Raw genomic sequence first — 16342 nt, 5'->3', positions numbered from 1 at the left:
TTTTAAAGGGACAGATTCAGCTAGTACAGCTCCTTATCCCATTGTCCTTCAGCCTTCTTCCTCACTCCTTCCCTTTCCTAAAACAGGTATGATACTAGGGGTTCAGCAGCCCTCTGGAGACCACAAAAATGAAAGCCACTTGCTAAGGATAGACAGGAGGAAGATAAACAGACTGGGCCCGTGATGACATTTGGAATTGCTTTTACTTGTCCCGCATCATCTACTCCCTGAGTTTTGTTGCATGTGGCAGGTAAACCCCTTACTTAAGTATGCCTGTCAGTTACTTGCAGCTAAGTGCAATCCTAATGGATAAAGACATTTTGGGGCATGTGGCAAATAAACCCCTTACTTGAGTAAGTCCTGTCAGTTAGGTGTTCAGTTACTTGCAGCTAAATGCAATCCTAATAGGTACACTTGACTCTGAGCAGTCAATTATGCTAGCTCAGTTCTGTTCTTCTGCCATTTATTCTACTGACTGGTGCTTGTGATGTTACTACTGCTGTGATATTAAACAAAAAAAAAAAAGGCTGTCTTTTGACAAACTTCCTGAAAATAGTGAATTGCAATGATTATTCCAACTTAGTTTGCTCTTAAATTCTAAAACCTCCATTGTTACCATTTCTTAACTTCTTGAGATAGAGTTTGTGATTTTTCTGGGTTTATTCTAAACCTCCTTTTCTTCCTAATACTCCACATCACTTTTGTAAAGAAAGCTTTTACAGTTTCCCCTGGAGACAGGCATAGGGGCCAATTCCATCTCCTCTTTCAATGACAAAGCTTAGGTATATTTAAAGACTACCTTCTACACAGAACTCTTTCCATAGGCAATAGTTTTCATTCGGAAGTCTTATAATGCACTCCACAAGTTAGTTGAAGGACAACAGCTCCTGCTAAGGGCCTATAAATATTTTATGGTCCAATCTTAACTTTTCCTAAAGATAAAACCACTTTGTACAGTATCAAATGGTCCCTGAGGACTCTTCTGTCAGAATTGTTGGCTCTAGCCACTTTACTTATCATTTGTGGCATCCCACCTTCCCTTGAGGACCCCAACATCAATCAATAAGAAGCAATTTGTCAAACATACACCATGCAGCTTATTTGTAATTATCTTGAAACCAGTGTCCATATGCTACGCGTGTGGAAATGACTGAGAAGCACCATGGCTTAAGGCTGTAATGTCACCTCAGAGAGAAGGTAGACATTGCCCTGTGCTGCCCCCACCTCTCTAGAAATCACATCAGCAAACAGAAAGAGTAATAATAGCTAACAGGTACATCATACTACCATATGCCAGGCTGTTCTGAGTACTTTAAATATAATAACTAATGTAAGGTAGGTACTATTATTATCCTTGTTATACAAGTGAAGAAACTGAGATACAGAAAAGCAAAGATACTAAAGGATAGAGCTGAAATCTGAAAGCAGGCAGAGAGTTCCAACATGCAAGTCTATATTTTACTGCCTGTGGTGGACAGATTCTAAGATGGGCCCCCATAGTCCTTGCCTCCTGGTGTTCATGTCCTTGTGTAACCCGTTCCCCATGAATGTGGACTGGTCCTATGACTTGATTTAACCACTAGAACATGGCAAAGGTGACAGAATGTTGCTTCCAGGATTGTATCACATTTGGAACTGAGAATAGCTCTGGCCAACTACCAGCAAGGAATAGAGGCTGTCAGTCCAACAACCCTCCAGGAACTGAATTCTGCTGACACTACTTGAGAAAACTACTGGAAGAGAGCAGGTCAGTAAAGAGATGTACTTCATGTCCTTTTGAAACAACTTGCAACATCTTAAATAGCTTCTAAAAGATTTACTTTTAAGAATTATATGATTGTTGCTGTCTTGCAGTATTATGTACAATGAGTGAGCATTTGGGATCTAAGAGATAAGAAAAAACTGACAACCCCGGATAAGGGAGAAGTTTAGGAATAAGTAACCCAGACCCAGAAAGGTGTTGGCTGGGGCAGAAGCAAGCATCTGAAAGTAGAACATCAGGGTGGAAGTGTGGGGTTAATGGGTCAGGCAGGCTGGATGAATGAAGTCACTGATTCAGCATCTAGGGAGAAAGTCATTGGCTGGGGACAGGAAGACAGAGTATGCAACAAAGGAACAAACTGATCAGAATCACTGAATAATAAGCCCCACACACCAGCAGAAGCAAAGGCCTTGATGACTAACAAGCTCCCCTTGGCCTCAGCTTAGTCCATGGAATTCACTTCAGGCCATATCAGGGAACGGTCCTCAAGCAAGGCTGGCTGAGAGTCTGATGGGAAAGAGGAATGAGAGCCCCTTACTGGAGAAGAGGTGATGGGACAGAAAGAAAGAGGGCTATTAATATTTTGCCCACTGGCTCTGCTGTATCGCATCTGATTCACATGATGATCTTTATGGGCAGTTCTTCCCCAGAAAACATAGGATAGGAGTGGAAGAACCAATCATAGATTCCGAGTGCTGGAATGGATCTGGAGGTCATCTCAGCACTTCATCGCAGTTGACAGACTATGAGAAAACTGAAACCTAGAGAGGTTGGTAACACGCCCAAGCTCACAAAGCTAGTTAGTGGCAGTCTCAGCCAGGAAAGCCTTCCTCGATGCCGCCCTTGCCTATTAATCAATGGGGATTTGAGAGCCTGAGCACTCAGCTCTCTGCAGACAAGTGACACTGTGTAGTTAAGTGCTAAATTGCATGGACAGGCTGCAGTGCTGGAGGACTTCAGAAGATAAATGAAAGAGTGCTGGGGTAATTAGAGAAGACTCGGGGAGAAGGTTCAACACAAGCCGGGCCATGAAGAATGACGAGCAGCCATGTATTTTTCTAAGCAAGTCTACATTTAATCAGAATCTCTAACCTCCTCCTCATCAAGACAAGGACCTTCAACACTTTAGCTTCTACCCAAACTCCCCCCACTTCTCACATCCATATGTTTGGCTTTTACAGTATGTACACGAGTTTTAAAATACAGGAAAAATTACCTTATTATTTCGACAGTCAATCCAACGTGTTTTAACAATGGAGTCAGCATTGCTTCTTCCTGAGGCACATATCATTCAGGGATTCTTTCAGGCAGGGTCTCCGAGAGTTAACACTCCCAGCCCTGTGTGTCTGCCAGGGTCTATTTCCCCCTCACCCCTGCATGATGCTTTACCTGGGGAAGGACTCCTAGCATTTATTCTTAGACCTGAATAGGCTACCGTAGATCTCATGGCCACTCTTTTGTGGGTAGTGGGTCTTTTCTTGCTGCCTGCCTGAAAGATTTTTCTCTTTGTTCTCTATGTTCAGCAGTTTTATTATAACTATTATATCTTCACTTGGCTTGTTCCTCACTTCATTCAGATCTCTGCCACCTCTTCAGAAAGACTTTCTTCAACCCTTCTCTAAAACAGTTCCTCTGAAAGTATTTTACTCCGATTTACTTGTCCTTCAAAGCACTTATATACACATGAATTTATATACATATATAATGTGTGCATGTATTATGTTGCATATGTGCTCCCCCACTGAATACCCCTAGAACAGTGTCTGACAGTAAATTCCTTAATAAGTAGCTGCTGATAAATTATTGATTATACCTAGATGTGGGGTTTGTGGTTGTTAAATTTATCCTGCTCAGCACTTGGTATTGAAGCTCTTTCAACCTTAACATCCTCATTCTGGAAACATTGGCTATTTCCTATGTTAAATGGTTTAGTCAGGATTCTCCAAAGGAACAGAACGAATAGGATATATATACCTGTATATATATATATATATATATAGAGAGAGAGAGAGAGAGAGAGAGAGAGAGAGAGAGAGAGAGAGAGAGAGAGAGAGAGAGAGAGAGAGATTTTAAGGAATTGGATCATGCAGTTGTGGAGGCATAATTAAGTCCAAAATCTGCAGGATAGGTCAGCAGCCTGGAGACCCAGGGAAGAGTTACCATCCAAGTCCAAAGGTGCAGTGAAGGCAGAATTCCCTCCTCTTTAGGGACCTCAGTCTTTTTCTATAAAGGTCTTTAACTGATTGGATGAGGCCCACCCACATTATGGAGGGTAATTTGTTTTACTCAAAAATCTACTGACTTAAATGTTAGTCTCATCTAAAATATACCTTCACAGAAACATATAGAATAACATTTCACTACTCTCTGGGCAGCAGGGGCTAAGTAAGTTGACACATAACCATGACCATCACAGACTCCCACCTTGGTAAAATTCTTTGTTTGTGCCACTCAGCCTAACTTCCATTTTGCGTGGTTGTTTCTATTTGCACCCCAAGCTGCTCACTTCCTCTCGGTTCTCCAGTAGAGTTATTTAATGACCAATTATCTGGCTTCATGCAGGAATCCCAGTGCCCCACCAAGGGCAGGACAGGCCCTGCAGACTTTCACAAGCAGCCCCTGATGTCCCTTGCCCACCACCGTATCTGGTCATGAGCCCTGATGACTTCAAAGTCCCCTCTCATCACCATGAGTTTACTCTATTCAGGTTCACAGAGGTTTTCCTCGTTTTTGAGTGGGGTTGTGTAATTTTAAAAATTTAAAGCAGGATTTCACCTTATACTGTTGGAGGAGAAGGTGGGAAAGTGTACATGCTCACTCTGACATCTGATTGGGAGAAGGTGGGAATCAAGTAGGAAAGATGAGAAGCCATCTCAGGAAAGCAAAGCTGGGGCACAGATGGGAGCAAGCATGTCACATGAAGAAGAAAGCTAAGAGCCCTTCTTGAACATTCTAATATTTGGGTACCCACTATGTGCTGGGGGGCTGTGCAGGATGCTGGAGACAGTGATGCACACAATGTATGCATTCACATTCTTTTAAGACTCACAACTAGTTTAGGGCAAGCACCTCGGGCAGAGTGGGAAGTGGGGTTTGATAATGCAGGGTCATATCTAAAAGCATCTTGGGTCCAGCCGGTGTGGCTCAGTGGTTGAGCATTGACCTATGAACCAGGATGTCACAGTTCGATTCCTGGTCAGGGCACATGCCTGGGTTGTGGGCTCAATCCCCAGCGTGGGGCATGCAGGAGGCAGGCCATCAATGATTCACTCTCATCATTGATGTTTCTATCTCTCTCTCCCTCTCCTTTCCTCTCTGAAATTAATAAAATATATTTTTAAAAGAAAATAAATAAATAATAAAAATCACCTTGGGAGGATAATAAGGGGTTTGACCTGTGTTCCTAAAACACAAAGCTGCAGTTTTGGGGGCCTGGGGATTACATGCTGGAAGCTATGTTTAAGCAAGCAGATTTGATAGAGGAAAGCTAGGCGCAGGGCATCAGCCAACAGTAGATGATGAAACTCCTGGTTTGCCTTGGACAGTACAGATTTATGTCTCTTGTTCCGGTGTAATTATTTATAGCGCCCTTTTCACTTTCAAAGTGTCCTCTTTGGGTGATAAATCACCAAGTCGCCTAGCTAGAAGCCCGAGAGCGTGAGCTTCTTGAGGGTAGGGCTGGTGGTCTCTTTGCCTCTGTGCCTTGAGCACATGGTGCCCAACACGTAACAAATATTTCACTGGCTGTCAAAAATATTAATGACTCTAACACAAGAATCACAAACAGCAGTTATTAAGGTAGCAAGAGATTGAAGGTAATGTAGTTTCTATGAAACCAGAGCTTCAAGAAGGAGGCTGTGGGGTAACAGAATCTAGTGTTCCAGGGACAGCAAGAAGTCTAAAAGAAATAAACTGAACACAAACTTCTTGGAGATATAGCAACCCCAGGTCTGGGGCTGGGAAAGTACAAACCTGCATGAAACATCTTGGGCCCGAAAGTAAGAAAATGCTGAAAGACTAAATATGCCTACATCAAAAGCACACCGAAGTTGGCTTAATGGGGCTCCCACTGGCCACGTTTGTACTGATTTGATCATCAAAAAGAATAATGATGGCTACGGGTTATAAAGCAGAAGAAACGAAAAGAAATCCTGAGCCCATACTTGTGTTGAACAAAAACTAAGCAGGAGAAGCTGTTTTTACACAAAAACACCAGCCAATAAACGTAGAAGGAATGAGAAAATTGCTACTTTGCAGCCATCAGTACAATAATTGGTCGAGGTAAGGGTAATCGATGCATGCTAAAACCACCGAGTGAAGAGTTGTTGGACACAGGCTGTTCATTCACACGGTCTCAAAATAATACTTGTTAATTACGAATGGAAATAAGATATGTTTACAAAGGAGAAATTTGGCAGACAGCATGGTTACCAAATGAATAATGGGACAAAATTGACATGTACCTCCTGATGTGATGCAAGTGGAAATACACATCACTTATGTAGAATTCTTGCCAAAACAGAAGACAAAACAATATTTAACCTGAATCTAAACATGAGAAGACAATCAGAGCATTCCAGAATGAGGGACAGTCTATAAGACAACTGGCCTTGAACACTTCAAAACTGCCAGCTATCATGCAATTCCACAGAAGGATGGACATTCTAGAATCTAGATTAACGGAGAGCAGAGAAACAAAACAATGCAAAATGATGCATAAAATATATTTGGATCCTGGATTTACAAACAACAACAAAACTTCAAAAGGTATTTTGGGCAACAATTTAGGGTTTCAATATGGGCTGTTTATTAAATAATGATCTCATTGAATCAATGTTAAATTCCTCGAATGACTTTTTTTAGGAAATACATGCTTAACCATGTAAACTGGAGTATTTAGAGTGAAACATTTAGGTGAAATATGATGAATACAACCTTTTCCCCCCCAAATTTCTCTGCTAAAACACATGCTCATGCAAACACACACACACACACACACACACACACACACACACACACACACAGAAGGGATCAAATGTGGTAAAATATTAGTAATTTGGTGAAATAAGGTAAAGAATATATGGGTATTCTTTGCATTATTCTTTCAACTTTCCTATGGATTGGAAACTTTTCAAAATAAAAAAGGAGAGGAATTAAAAAAACAAACACACAGGAAAAGAACGAAAAGCCTGCAGGAAAGGTCATATTGTGACATTGAAGGGAGGCACCTGCCAAGCTTCGGGGTGATGGGAGGTAGTTGATTTGCAGTGCTAGGAAGAAATCCATTGCCACGGGTCAAGGAGGCAATAGAGAGAAAAGAGCTAAAAGTCAAGAGTACCAATAAAAATAAGGTTGAAGAAATTAGTCAGAAACCAAAGGAGAAAACAGGATCAAATGAAAGCTTTCGGCAATGCTTTTAAAAACAGGAGAGTTGTGGGGTGGTTTAGACGCACCGAGTAGAAATGAAGAGGCTGATGAAGCTGGCAGGACAAGCTGGTGGGTCTGGTTCTCGTGCGATTTCGAGGCACGTCCCAGACTCTGACAGGAGGAAGATTTTCATATACATTTTACTAATTTTCTTTCATGTCTGACACTTCTATTATAGAGAAAGGACAAGTAGCAATATTAAAATATTTCCTCTAATTAATTCCCTTTTAATGTGCATGAATTTCGTGCACTGGGACACTAGTTTATTAATAATTCCCTGAGAGGCCACTTACACAGGAGAGTCAAGAGAGTACCTGACACTGGTTCTCTAAGCACCTCTTTAGCTCACCTAGTCATCTTTCCAAGGCAGCCACAAGTCCCAGCCACACGCCTTCAGCACTTTATTGCCATTTTTTCTGTTCTACAACAGTGAAGCATGATGGAAACTTGGAAGCATAGGGCATGAAGGCAGGTTGAAAATGGAGGCAAGCACATCTCTGAGGGGAGAATTTGTAGTTTCACACATATCTCTGAGAACTAAAGGCCTATTGTTGTATGTTTTAGAGGCTTCTGGTGACATAACAGATCCTATGAAAATATTTATCTTAAAAAATATATCTTATTTAAATATTTAAGAAATCACTTACCAGAAGTCATATATGGAATGGTATATTCACATAGTTTAAAATGTCAAATAGTGCCAATAAGCTTGTGATAAAACACACACACACACACACACACACACCAAAGCAACACTCCCCTTTCCCTTTAATTTCCATCATTTCTCAGCTATGTTGTGTATTTACAGCCAGAGTTCTAAATAATAGGCTTATACTAATACTTCTTGCTTAATTTTACATATTATCTGTTCATTTCCTTCAACTGAATATAAACATTTAATGGTCTTCTCACCACCACCACGTACCCCACAAACACACACACCAAATCCACATCTCCTTTTCTCATCCTCCCAATAGTTCTATCCCAATTTCTGATTAAATTAATACTCATTGTTTACATTTTTACTTATTGCATTTGCCTCTAGAAAGAAATCTGCTGCTTGTCCTATAGATAACTTTTTTAACCTTGCTACATGGATATACCAAAAATTAGCTATTTATTTCAAGACAAATCAAACAGAACCATCTTTGTCTGATTACCTTTCCTTTTCTTAATCACTACACTCTACCAACCACAAATTTAACTTGAAAATCTCTTGCCTTCTATTCACTTATGTGGTTGGAGCTTCCATATAATTCTAAAAGGTATATAGGAAGTTTATTTCAATTCTCTTTTTATAGAGAGTACCATTAGTATGGGGATGAGGATTTATAATAAAAACTAGTCCAAGAAAATATAGAAGTTTTGCAAGTGAGCATTTATGTTCCAAAGCCGTGAAAGTATGGCTATTAGTGTGATTTACCACCCTCATCTGGTCTTGGGAGCCTGGAGAATGTGGGGATGGAATTGCTTTGAGAGTTAAAAACTCTACCTTGAGCTAGTGCTGTGCTTGGAGTTAGCTCTGCCTCTTCATTCTCACAAGGGTGATGGCATTCAGAAGGAGCATGAATATGATTGGTACATTAGGCCACTTACTACTTGGGGTGGCGAAGGTATTCAAGGTGTTCAGCAACATAAGTCTGTATCCCACTGAAGTTCTCTTTAACAAATGAGTTCTGCAGGGGGAATGGCGGCTTTACAGCAGGGTTCACTTTGAGAGCAGGGACAGAGCCTGAGAGAGACATAAAACGCAGCCACAAAAGCCATGACAAGAAGCAGCTGCTTTTCAGCGTGGTTCCAGGAAGCCTTTCCAGATTCCTCAGGTAGGGAATACATTGTGTTTCAGTGGAAAACTAGATTTGTTTATAGCACACCCCTCGCCGTGATCTGATCCTGGTGGTATGGAAACAATTTCACCAGGTGTAACATGTAACCGAGGGCAGTGCAAGATAATTCTTGTCTATCGACATGCAAATGAATTCTTTCCGGGGGGGAAGACAGCCCTCCCCACTGTGGAAAACCAATTTCACCTCCATTTGCATTCTTTTCAACATTCCTCTTCTCTTTTTATTTTACTCTTTATCTTATTCCTTACTAGTTATAACATCTGCCTGGTTTTCTCATTATGAGTAAAATAAAACCTTTAGCATGTACTTATATTTATATCCTTTTGAGGATATATCCTTTTTATATGCTTTGAATTTATTTTATGATGACGATTTCACCAGGGAGGCCCTGCCTCTGGAACGGCCCTTTCCTCCTTGACCCAGCTCTGACCTGGGCTCTGCAGAGTACAGCTTTACCTTATGGCTCTTGATTCAGGAGCAGATAATGTTCACCCTCCCCAAGCTTGAGGGTCTCCATGCCACACCCACAGATTGACAAATGATTTCCCTTTGGCATTCTATCCAAAAGCTGAGGTGTCAATTGGCATAACATTTTAATCAGCTTTATTAAAGTATTAAGGTACAATTCATATACAATAAAATTCATCATTTTAAGTGTGCTGTTTGATGAGTTTTGACAAATGTGTATAGTTGCCTACCATCTCCACAATTAAGATATATAACATTTCTGTTCCCGAAAAGTTCCTCTTTGCAGTCAGTCCCATTCCCCCACTGCAGTCCCCAGCAGTCGCTGATCTGTTTTCTTCAACCATTAGATTTGCCTTTTCTAGAACTTCATATAAATAAGATCCTACAACATTTAGTCTTTTGGCTTCTTTCACTTTTGAGACTCATCCATGTTGTTTTAGATATTTGTACTTCATTCATTTTTATTGCTGAGTGATATTCCGTTGTATGGACTGACCACAATGCATTTATCCATTCACCAGTTGATGGAGATTTGGATTATTTCCAGTTTGGGATTATTATGAATAATAATGAGTAAGATTACTGGATCATATAGTATGTAAGTGTCTGTCTAAAAGAATTCCAAACTTTTCCAAGGTAGCTCCATCATTTTACATTCCCTTCAACTGTGCATGAGAGTTCTAGTAGCTCCAAACCCTCACCAATACCTGGCATTGTCAATCTTTTTAATTCCAGCTTTTCTAATGAGTGTATAGTTGTATTTCATTGTATTTTTAACTTGCATTTCCTTAATGATCAATAATGTTGGGCATCTTTTCATGTATTTATTTGCCATCTGTACATCTTCTAGGGTGAAGTTTCTATTGAAATTTTCTGCCCATTTTTTAATCAGACTGTTTTTCTTCATATTATTGAGTTTTAAACGTGCTTTATATATTCTGCATACAAGTCCTTTATGAGACTTGTGTTTTGCAAATATCTTCTCCCAGTCTGTGGCCTGAGAAAGCCAGTACATTTTGACAAATGAGAATCTTCTAATTCAGAATCCCTGGAGCTGAAAACCAGCACGCCAGGTCTGTTGACAGTCTGCAGAGCAGGCCAGCCTTCGAAGGGGAGGGAAAGGAACAACAGGAAGTTCTAAAAATTTGGCCTCAAAAGAAGCTGCTTTCTGCTTTCACCTCCATCTCTTGATTTCCTTGTATTTTATTTATTTCAATTATTTTCTTTCCTATGTTACTGCTTCCTGTAGCTATTGAAATGTCTGTCTCTTTCTTTCCTGATACAAATGAACATCTTAGCTTTTGTACTTCATAGTGAACCCAAAGTATAGTCTCAAAAGCAATGGAACTGCTTACATGGAAATTGTTCCTGATTGGTCCCAACTCAACCTCTGGATGTCACCTCATTATCTCTAACTCCGTCTAGGGACCAGCCTCTGACTTCTGCAGTCTTTGGGGGAGATAAGGAGGAGAAAGTTCCCTTCTAAAGGGAGCACTATATTATCCACTGATTACTAAAACCCTAACTCTACAGTAAAGAATTTCTGTTGCAAACACAAGGCAAGGTCCCGTGTCACATGGAGCTGAGCATCATGGAGAGACCACAGGTTGGCACATTTACTACAGCTTTCATCACATCTATCTCTTCTCAAATATCTAGAGGCGAGAAAACATGGATGGTTTTCTGGTAGCCCGCTATGGCTGAGAAGCTGGATGCCTATGTAGGCAAAGAAGCACTTAATTTTCAGGCATACAGTTTCACTTAAGGAAGGTGAAGAAGCCCCAGAGATCCAGGTACAACATTGAATCCACAATCAACAATAATGGATTGTACACTTAAAATTTGTTAGGAGGACAGATCTCATGTTAAATGTTCTTACCACAATAAAAATTATTCTTTGTTAAAAAATAAAAAGGAGATAAGGCATAACACACCTCAGAACCACTTGAGCAGGAAGATTCTTCAGTGCTGAAGCATCATTTCATAGCCTTTCAGACGAAGGGTTTCCATGTCAGATATCTCGGTGACAGGAAACTCATGCTTGAATGGCTTCTGCAGATGCCCCATGTCGTTCTGATGGCTCCTCTGGAACCGAGCCCCTTATTCAGCCCCAGTTCTTCCATGACTGATTAAAATCAGCAACTGAAGGACTACCACTTTTTATGCTGAAGACAATTCTCAAATTTTCAAGAGGGTCACAATTTTCAACATATTTTCTCCATAGTTCAGATGCCAGTGACCAAGTAAATCTTCCATTTCTTTAAATGCATTTCTACTTGTCAGTGCATGTGTTGGGGTTTGGATACGGCCTCCTGTTCATGATAATCCCATTCCACTCCACTTTACAGCCTGGCCCGCTCTATTATTTCGCCCACACTCCCTATTAAAAGGGAAGTATTAGGCACAATTATGAGGCATCAGTTCAGATTCCTTTTAGCCTCACCCCCTACTCCAGCTATTGCCATGGCGACCAGATGCATGAGGCTTTGCCCAGCTTCCCATAGAATTCCCACAGTTCTGGGGGGTGGGGTGTCAATTGGGGAAAAAGGAGACATATGTAAAACTTTAGACAATAAAGAAAAAAGCCTCCATAGTCTTAAAAAAAAAAAAGAATTCCCACAGTCCAAGAATGCCTTATCCTGGGCCTTCTCCCTTAACTCCTGCTTTCAGCCTTAGAACTTCCCTGAACAAGGGGCTGCTCTACACTCAGACGAGCCGCCCAGAGTGGGCTGGGGATCAATTTGGCAAGACTATTGGACAAATACACCTGGCTTTGGCTCCTTGGGCAACCAGTCTCAATAGCATCTCATGCAATTTCTCAGAAGGTTCCAGCAGGACTGAGCACTGGATGCTTATAGCAGTGACCAGTAATGCATTTTTGCTTTGGCTTTGCCTGCTCTGGTGCCTTGCTCGGGTCCTCACCCCTGCTCCCTGGGATCATGTACACTCCCAAATAAATTACTAACAGGTAAGACTCACTTAGGCTCTTCTTTTGGGGAAATCAAACTAAGACAAAGGATGCTAAACAAATAAGAAAACAAATAATGTTTCTATCCTCAGTCCCAGTCAACCACCTGGTATTGAACCCTATTATATCCCACCTTATGCAATTGTTCCCTTCCAGACAGTTCTGCACACTCAGATTTTGCATATGTCAAAATTACTACTGTGGTATCACCCTGGATTCTAAAGGTTGTAAAGCCTACAATGCAAACATTTATGTGTATAATATTTAAAATAGCTTTTACTATGGATGTTACTAAAATGATTTACATGCAATGGAATAACTCTGACCTCTTCCTTGGGGGTTAGCATTTTCTTTTTTTCTCTAAATCAACTGTCTAAGGTTTACAGATGATCCTCCTCTCTTGTTCTCTCCTGGTGGCTTTTAGGATAAGATTGGAAGGATATAAAGGTAATGACACGGATGCCCGGAAGTAACATGAATTGCTGCTGTGAGAAACCCCACAAAGCCCCATAAACCTGAAAGCAAAAAGCCTTCCTCTGGAGAGCTGCTGCCTCTCTGGAGACTTTGCTTCATGGCATCAGTCTATGCTCCAGCTTAATGTGTGTTTGCATGCTTAATGCAACCTTTCCCGCCATATCTCTAACATACCATCAGCACCTTCTGGAACAATCTGTATAGGTCAGGTTGGCATTAGTCACGTCTGTGGGACCCAGGGAGCAGCTATCCCTGATCACCAGGGACACTGGAAGTTTAGATTTGAGTCTCCACTTCGCCTGACTCTATGATACTAGAAAGGACTAGGAGTCTTTCGTTCCTAGGAGTCTTGTGATATTTATGAATGGCCTTATATAAAAGTATCCATTAGCCTGTTCACTTTTTATTTTATTTTATTAAGATTTTTTATTGATTTATTTTTATTGTATTTATTTTTAGAGAAAGAGGAAGTAAGAGGGAGAAAGACAGAAACATCAATGTGAGAGTGAAACATCGATCGGCTGCCTCCTTCCTGCACGTCCCCTGCAAAGGATTAAGTCTGCAATACAGGCATGTGCCCTGACTGGGAATGGAACCTGCAACCTTTCGGTGCGCAGGGAGTGAAACATCAATCAGCTGCCTCCTGCACATCCCCTGCAAAGGATTAAGTCTGCAACACAGGCATGTGCCCTGATTGGGAATGGAACCTGCAACCTTTCGGTGCGCAGAATGACGCCCAACCAACTGAGCCACACAGTGAAGCCTGTTCATTTTTAACTATCATATTAAACATTCCAGCAGAGAAATACAAGATCAAGAACCCCACAGGTCAAAAGCCTATTTCCTAGTTGGGGTTTCAGAATTGCTTAGAAACTTAAAGCTACCAAGTCCCAAGGCATTAATATCCCGTGAAAGCATGGAGGATGCCTGTCCCTGCGGGAGCCTTTCCTGGGTTTGAAGGCATTTTGCACTCTATCAGGCAAAAGGAAACACACATTAGCCAAATACAGGCAGACTGCTCAAATGCTATAAAAGATTCCCAATAGGGGTCCTTAAAGCTTTTCTGACTGATCTTTGACTTCAAGGTTATAGCCAAGCAATCTGCACTGGAAGCTGATGTGTGCACACGGGCTGACAGCTCACTACAATCCAACCAGTTCAGATCTTCAACAAATCTCTTCCATAGGCTGAGACATGAGTCACGGGGCTTGGGCTCCAAGGGTCTAAATCCCTAAATGGACTCCTGGGACCCCGAGTCAGGTCAGAGGCACAGGGATGGAAAGTGAGGAGTAGAAAGGGCTGAGTTCCCCTCGGCTGACTGTCATACTGCCATTCCTGATATTATCTAAACATTCCAAGCCAAATTTTAAAGAAAAATCAGCATTCAATGGAAAGGATGAGGTTCTGTTTACATGCCTGGAAAGGTCATTACCAAAGAAGATGCCGTGCCCTGACCCTCTGGCTCATCTCCGTGTCTATAGCCTCCTGATATGTTCTATATATTCTCGCCTCGTAATCCCTGAACATTCAATGGGATCTGGGCTCACAAATTTGCTGGCTCTGCTGAGAAAGTGGACCTGGGAACTGGTCCTGAGATGGCCCCAGAAAGCACCTCCCCTTCTCTCTCTACGCCAGGGTTAGATAGAGAGGTGTCAGCAGTTCCTGAAAACCTCTGCTCCGAGGGACTTCGGACAGGAACAGAAAAATCAAGGGACTTTGGACACTTGTGCCCGCAGAAGTCTGGGAAATGACCAGGTCAGGTATTTGCTAAGCTGTTTAATGAAGCTGCATAAGCAATAAGAAGAGGTTGATGGGGTTTTAGGGTCACTGAGGTTTCCAGGGCGAATTAAAGAAAGCAGTGAAGTAAGGGGAGAGTGGACTTAAAAATTAACCTGTGTGTGAATGTACTATGTTCAGAACAGGAATTAAAAGGCAAACAAGGATTAATTGATCCCCTCCTCCCTCAGAAGCAGGACTCTGGCATTTCAGGAACGAAATTGATTGGTTGATAATACACTCTGCTAGGTAATTAAACAAGGAGGCGCCGATCAATACTCAGGAGCTGGGATTTAGATACCCACTGACAGGCTAACAGAGGGATCCAGAAGAGAACAGAATTGCTGATTGGCTCAAGCAAGATGGGAACTTAAGGTTTCTGAGTTTAAAAAAAACAACAACATGATGCCTTGCTCTTCTCTCCCCTCTCACTTTAAAACTCCTCCGATTCAGTATTAACCCAATTAAAAATAAGGATCCCCACTCAGAGCATTTCTCTCAGTGGCGGGTGACAGAAGTAAAGGGCCCAATTTGTGATCACATGGTTCATTTATGCAACTGCAATTAAGCTGCCTAAGTTCACATAGTTAAATAAAAATATTACAACCAAGTTACTTATTAGCTACCTTAAACCTGCCTCCCTAAGAGCCAGAGGGCTGGTGAGAGAGCCAATTTACAAGCGAGCTGGAATGATCCGCCTTGCTATCTATTGTGGTTTATACACCAGATAGGCCATGAGGGTCCTCTGTGTGGCTGAATGACCAGAGCTGCCCAGAGAGATCTCTTGGCCTATCAGATTAGCACACCCACCAGCTACCTACCAAGATGCTCAGCTCCTAATCAGACAAACCAGACAGAACTTTCCTACAAAGAAGTGGTGGGCCTGAGCCCTTCTCTTTAGCACCCACCAGATGAAGGTGGGACATATCAGGCAAAGGACACAGAAGCAGAAAGAACTTTTCTTCCAAGCACTTGGAGGGAAAGCCCTGTTAGGGGGGAGGGTTTAGGGCAAAGACATCACTGCGGTTTCATCTGTGACTGTTGTTGGTTGGTCCTGGGATTCTTCAGGGAAGAGGTGGAATGGAAGGAAAATCGGGGGTTACCAGCTCACAATTATCCCAGTGAGCAAGGACACCTCCCAGGCACTCATTCAGGATTTCCTAGATTCCTGGGCCTTCCAGTTTCTTCCACTCCTTGCTTATAAACCCATGTATTTCTCTAGATACATAAGCAGTTTGACTTTCTGGCTGGGAAAAGGGAGGGAGAAGAAGACCATGTAGCAAAAGGCCCTTGGAGACATAAATGGCTAAAACAGGAAAACACACACAAGAAGAGAATTGATTTTATCCAAGAGAGAGAGATTCAGAGTATAAGCAAGTAATTTGTGACTTGGAGGATCCATATTATAAAATTCTGGTCATTCATAGAGACAGAAAGTAGATCAGTAGTTTCCAGGACTGGAGAGAGGGGAGCAGGGGGAGTTAGTATTTAATGGGTACAAAGTTCCTGTGTGGGATGATGAAAAAGTTCTGGAGGTGGACAGTGATGATGGTTGCACAACTATGTGAATGTATTTATTGCCACCAAACTATGCACTTAAAAATGGTTAAAATGGTAAGT

Source organism: Myotis brandtii, unplaced genomic scaffold, assembly GCF_000412655.1.
Source record: "Myotis brandtii unplaced genomic scaffold, ASM41265v1 scaffold69, whole genome shotgun sequence".
In the NCBI taxonomy this organism is placed as follows: domain Eukaryota; kingdom Metazoa; phylum Chordata; class Mammalia; order Chiroptera; family Vespertilionidae; genus Myotis; species Myotis brandtii.
This window is presented reverse-complemented; position numbering follows the sequence as displayed.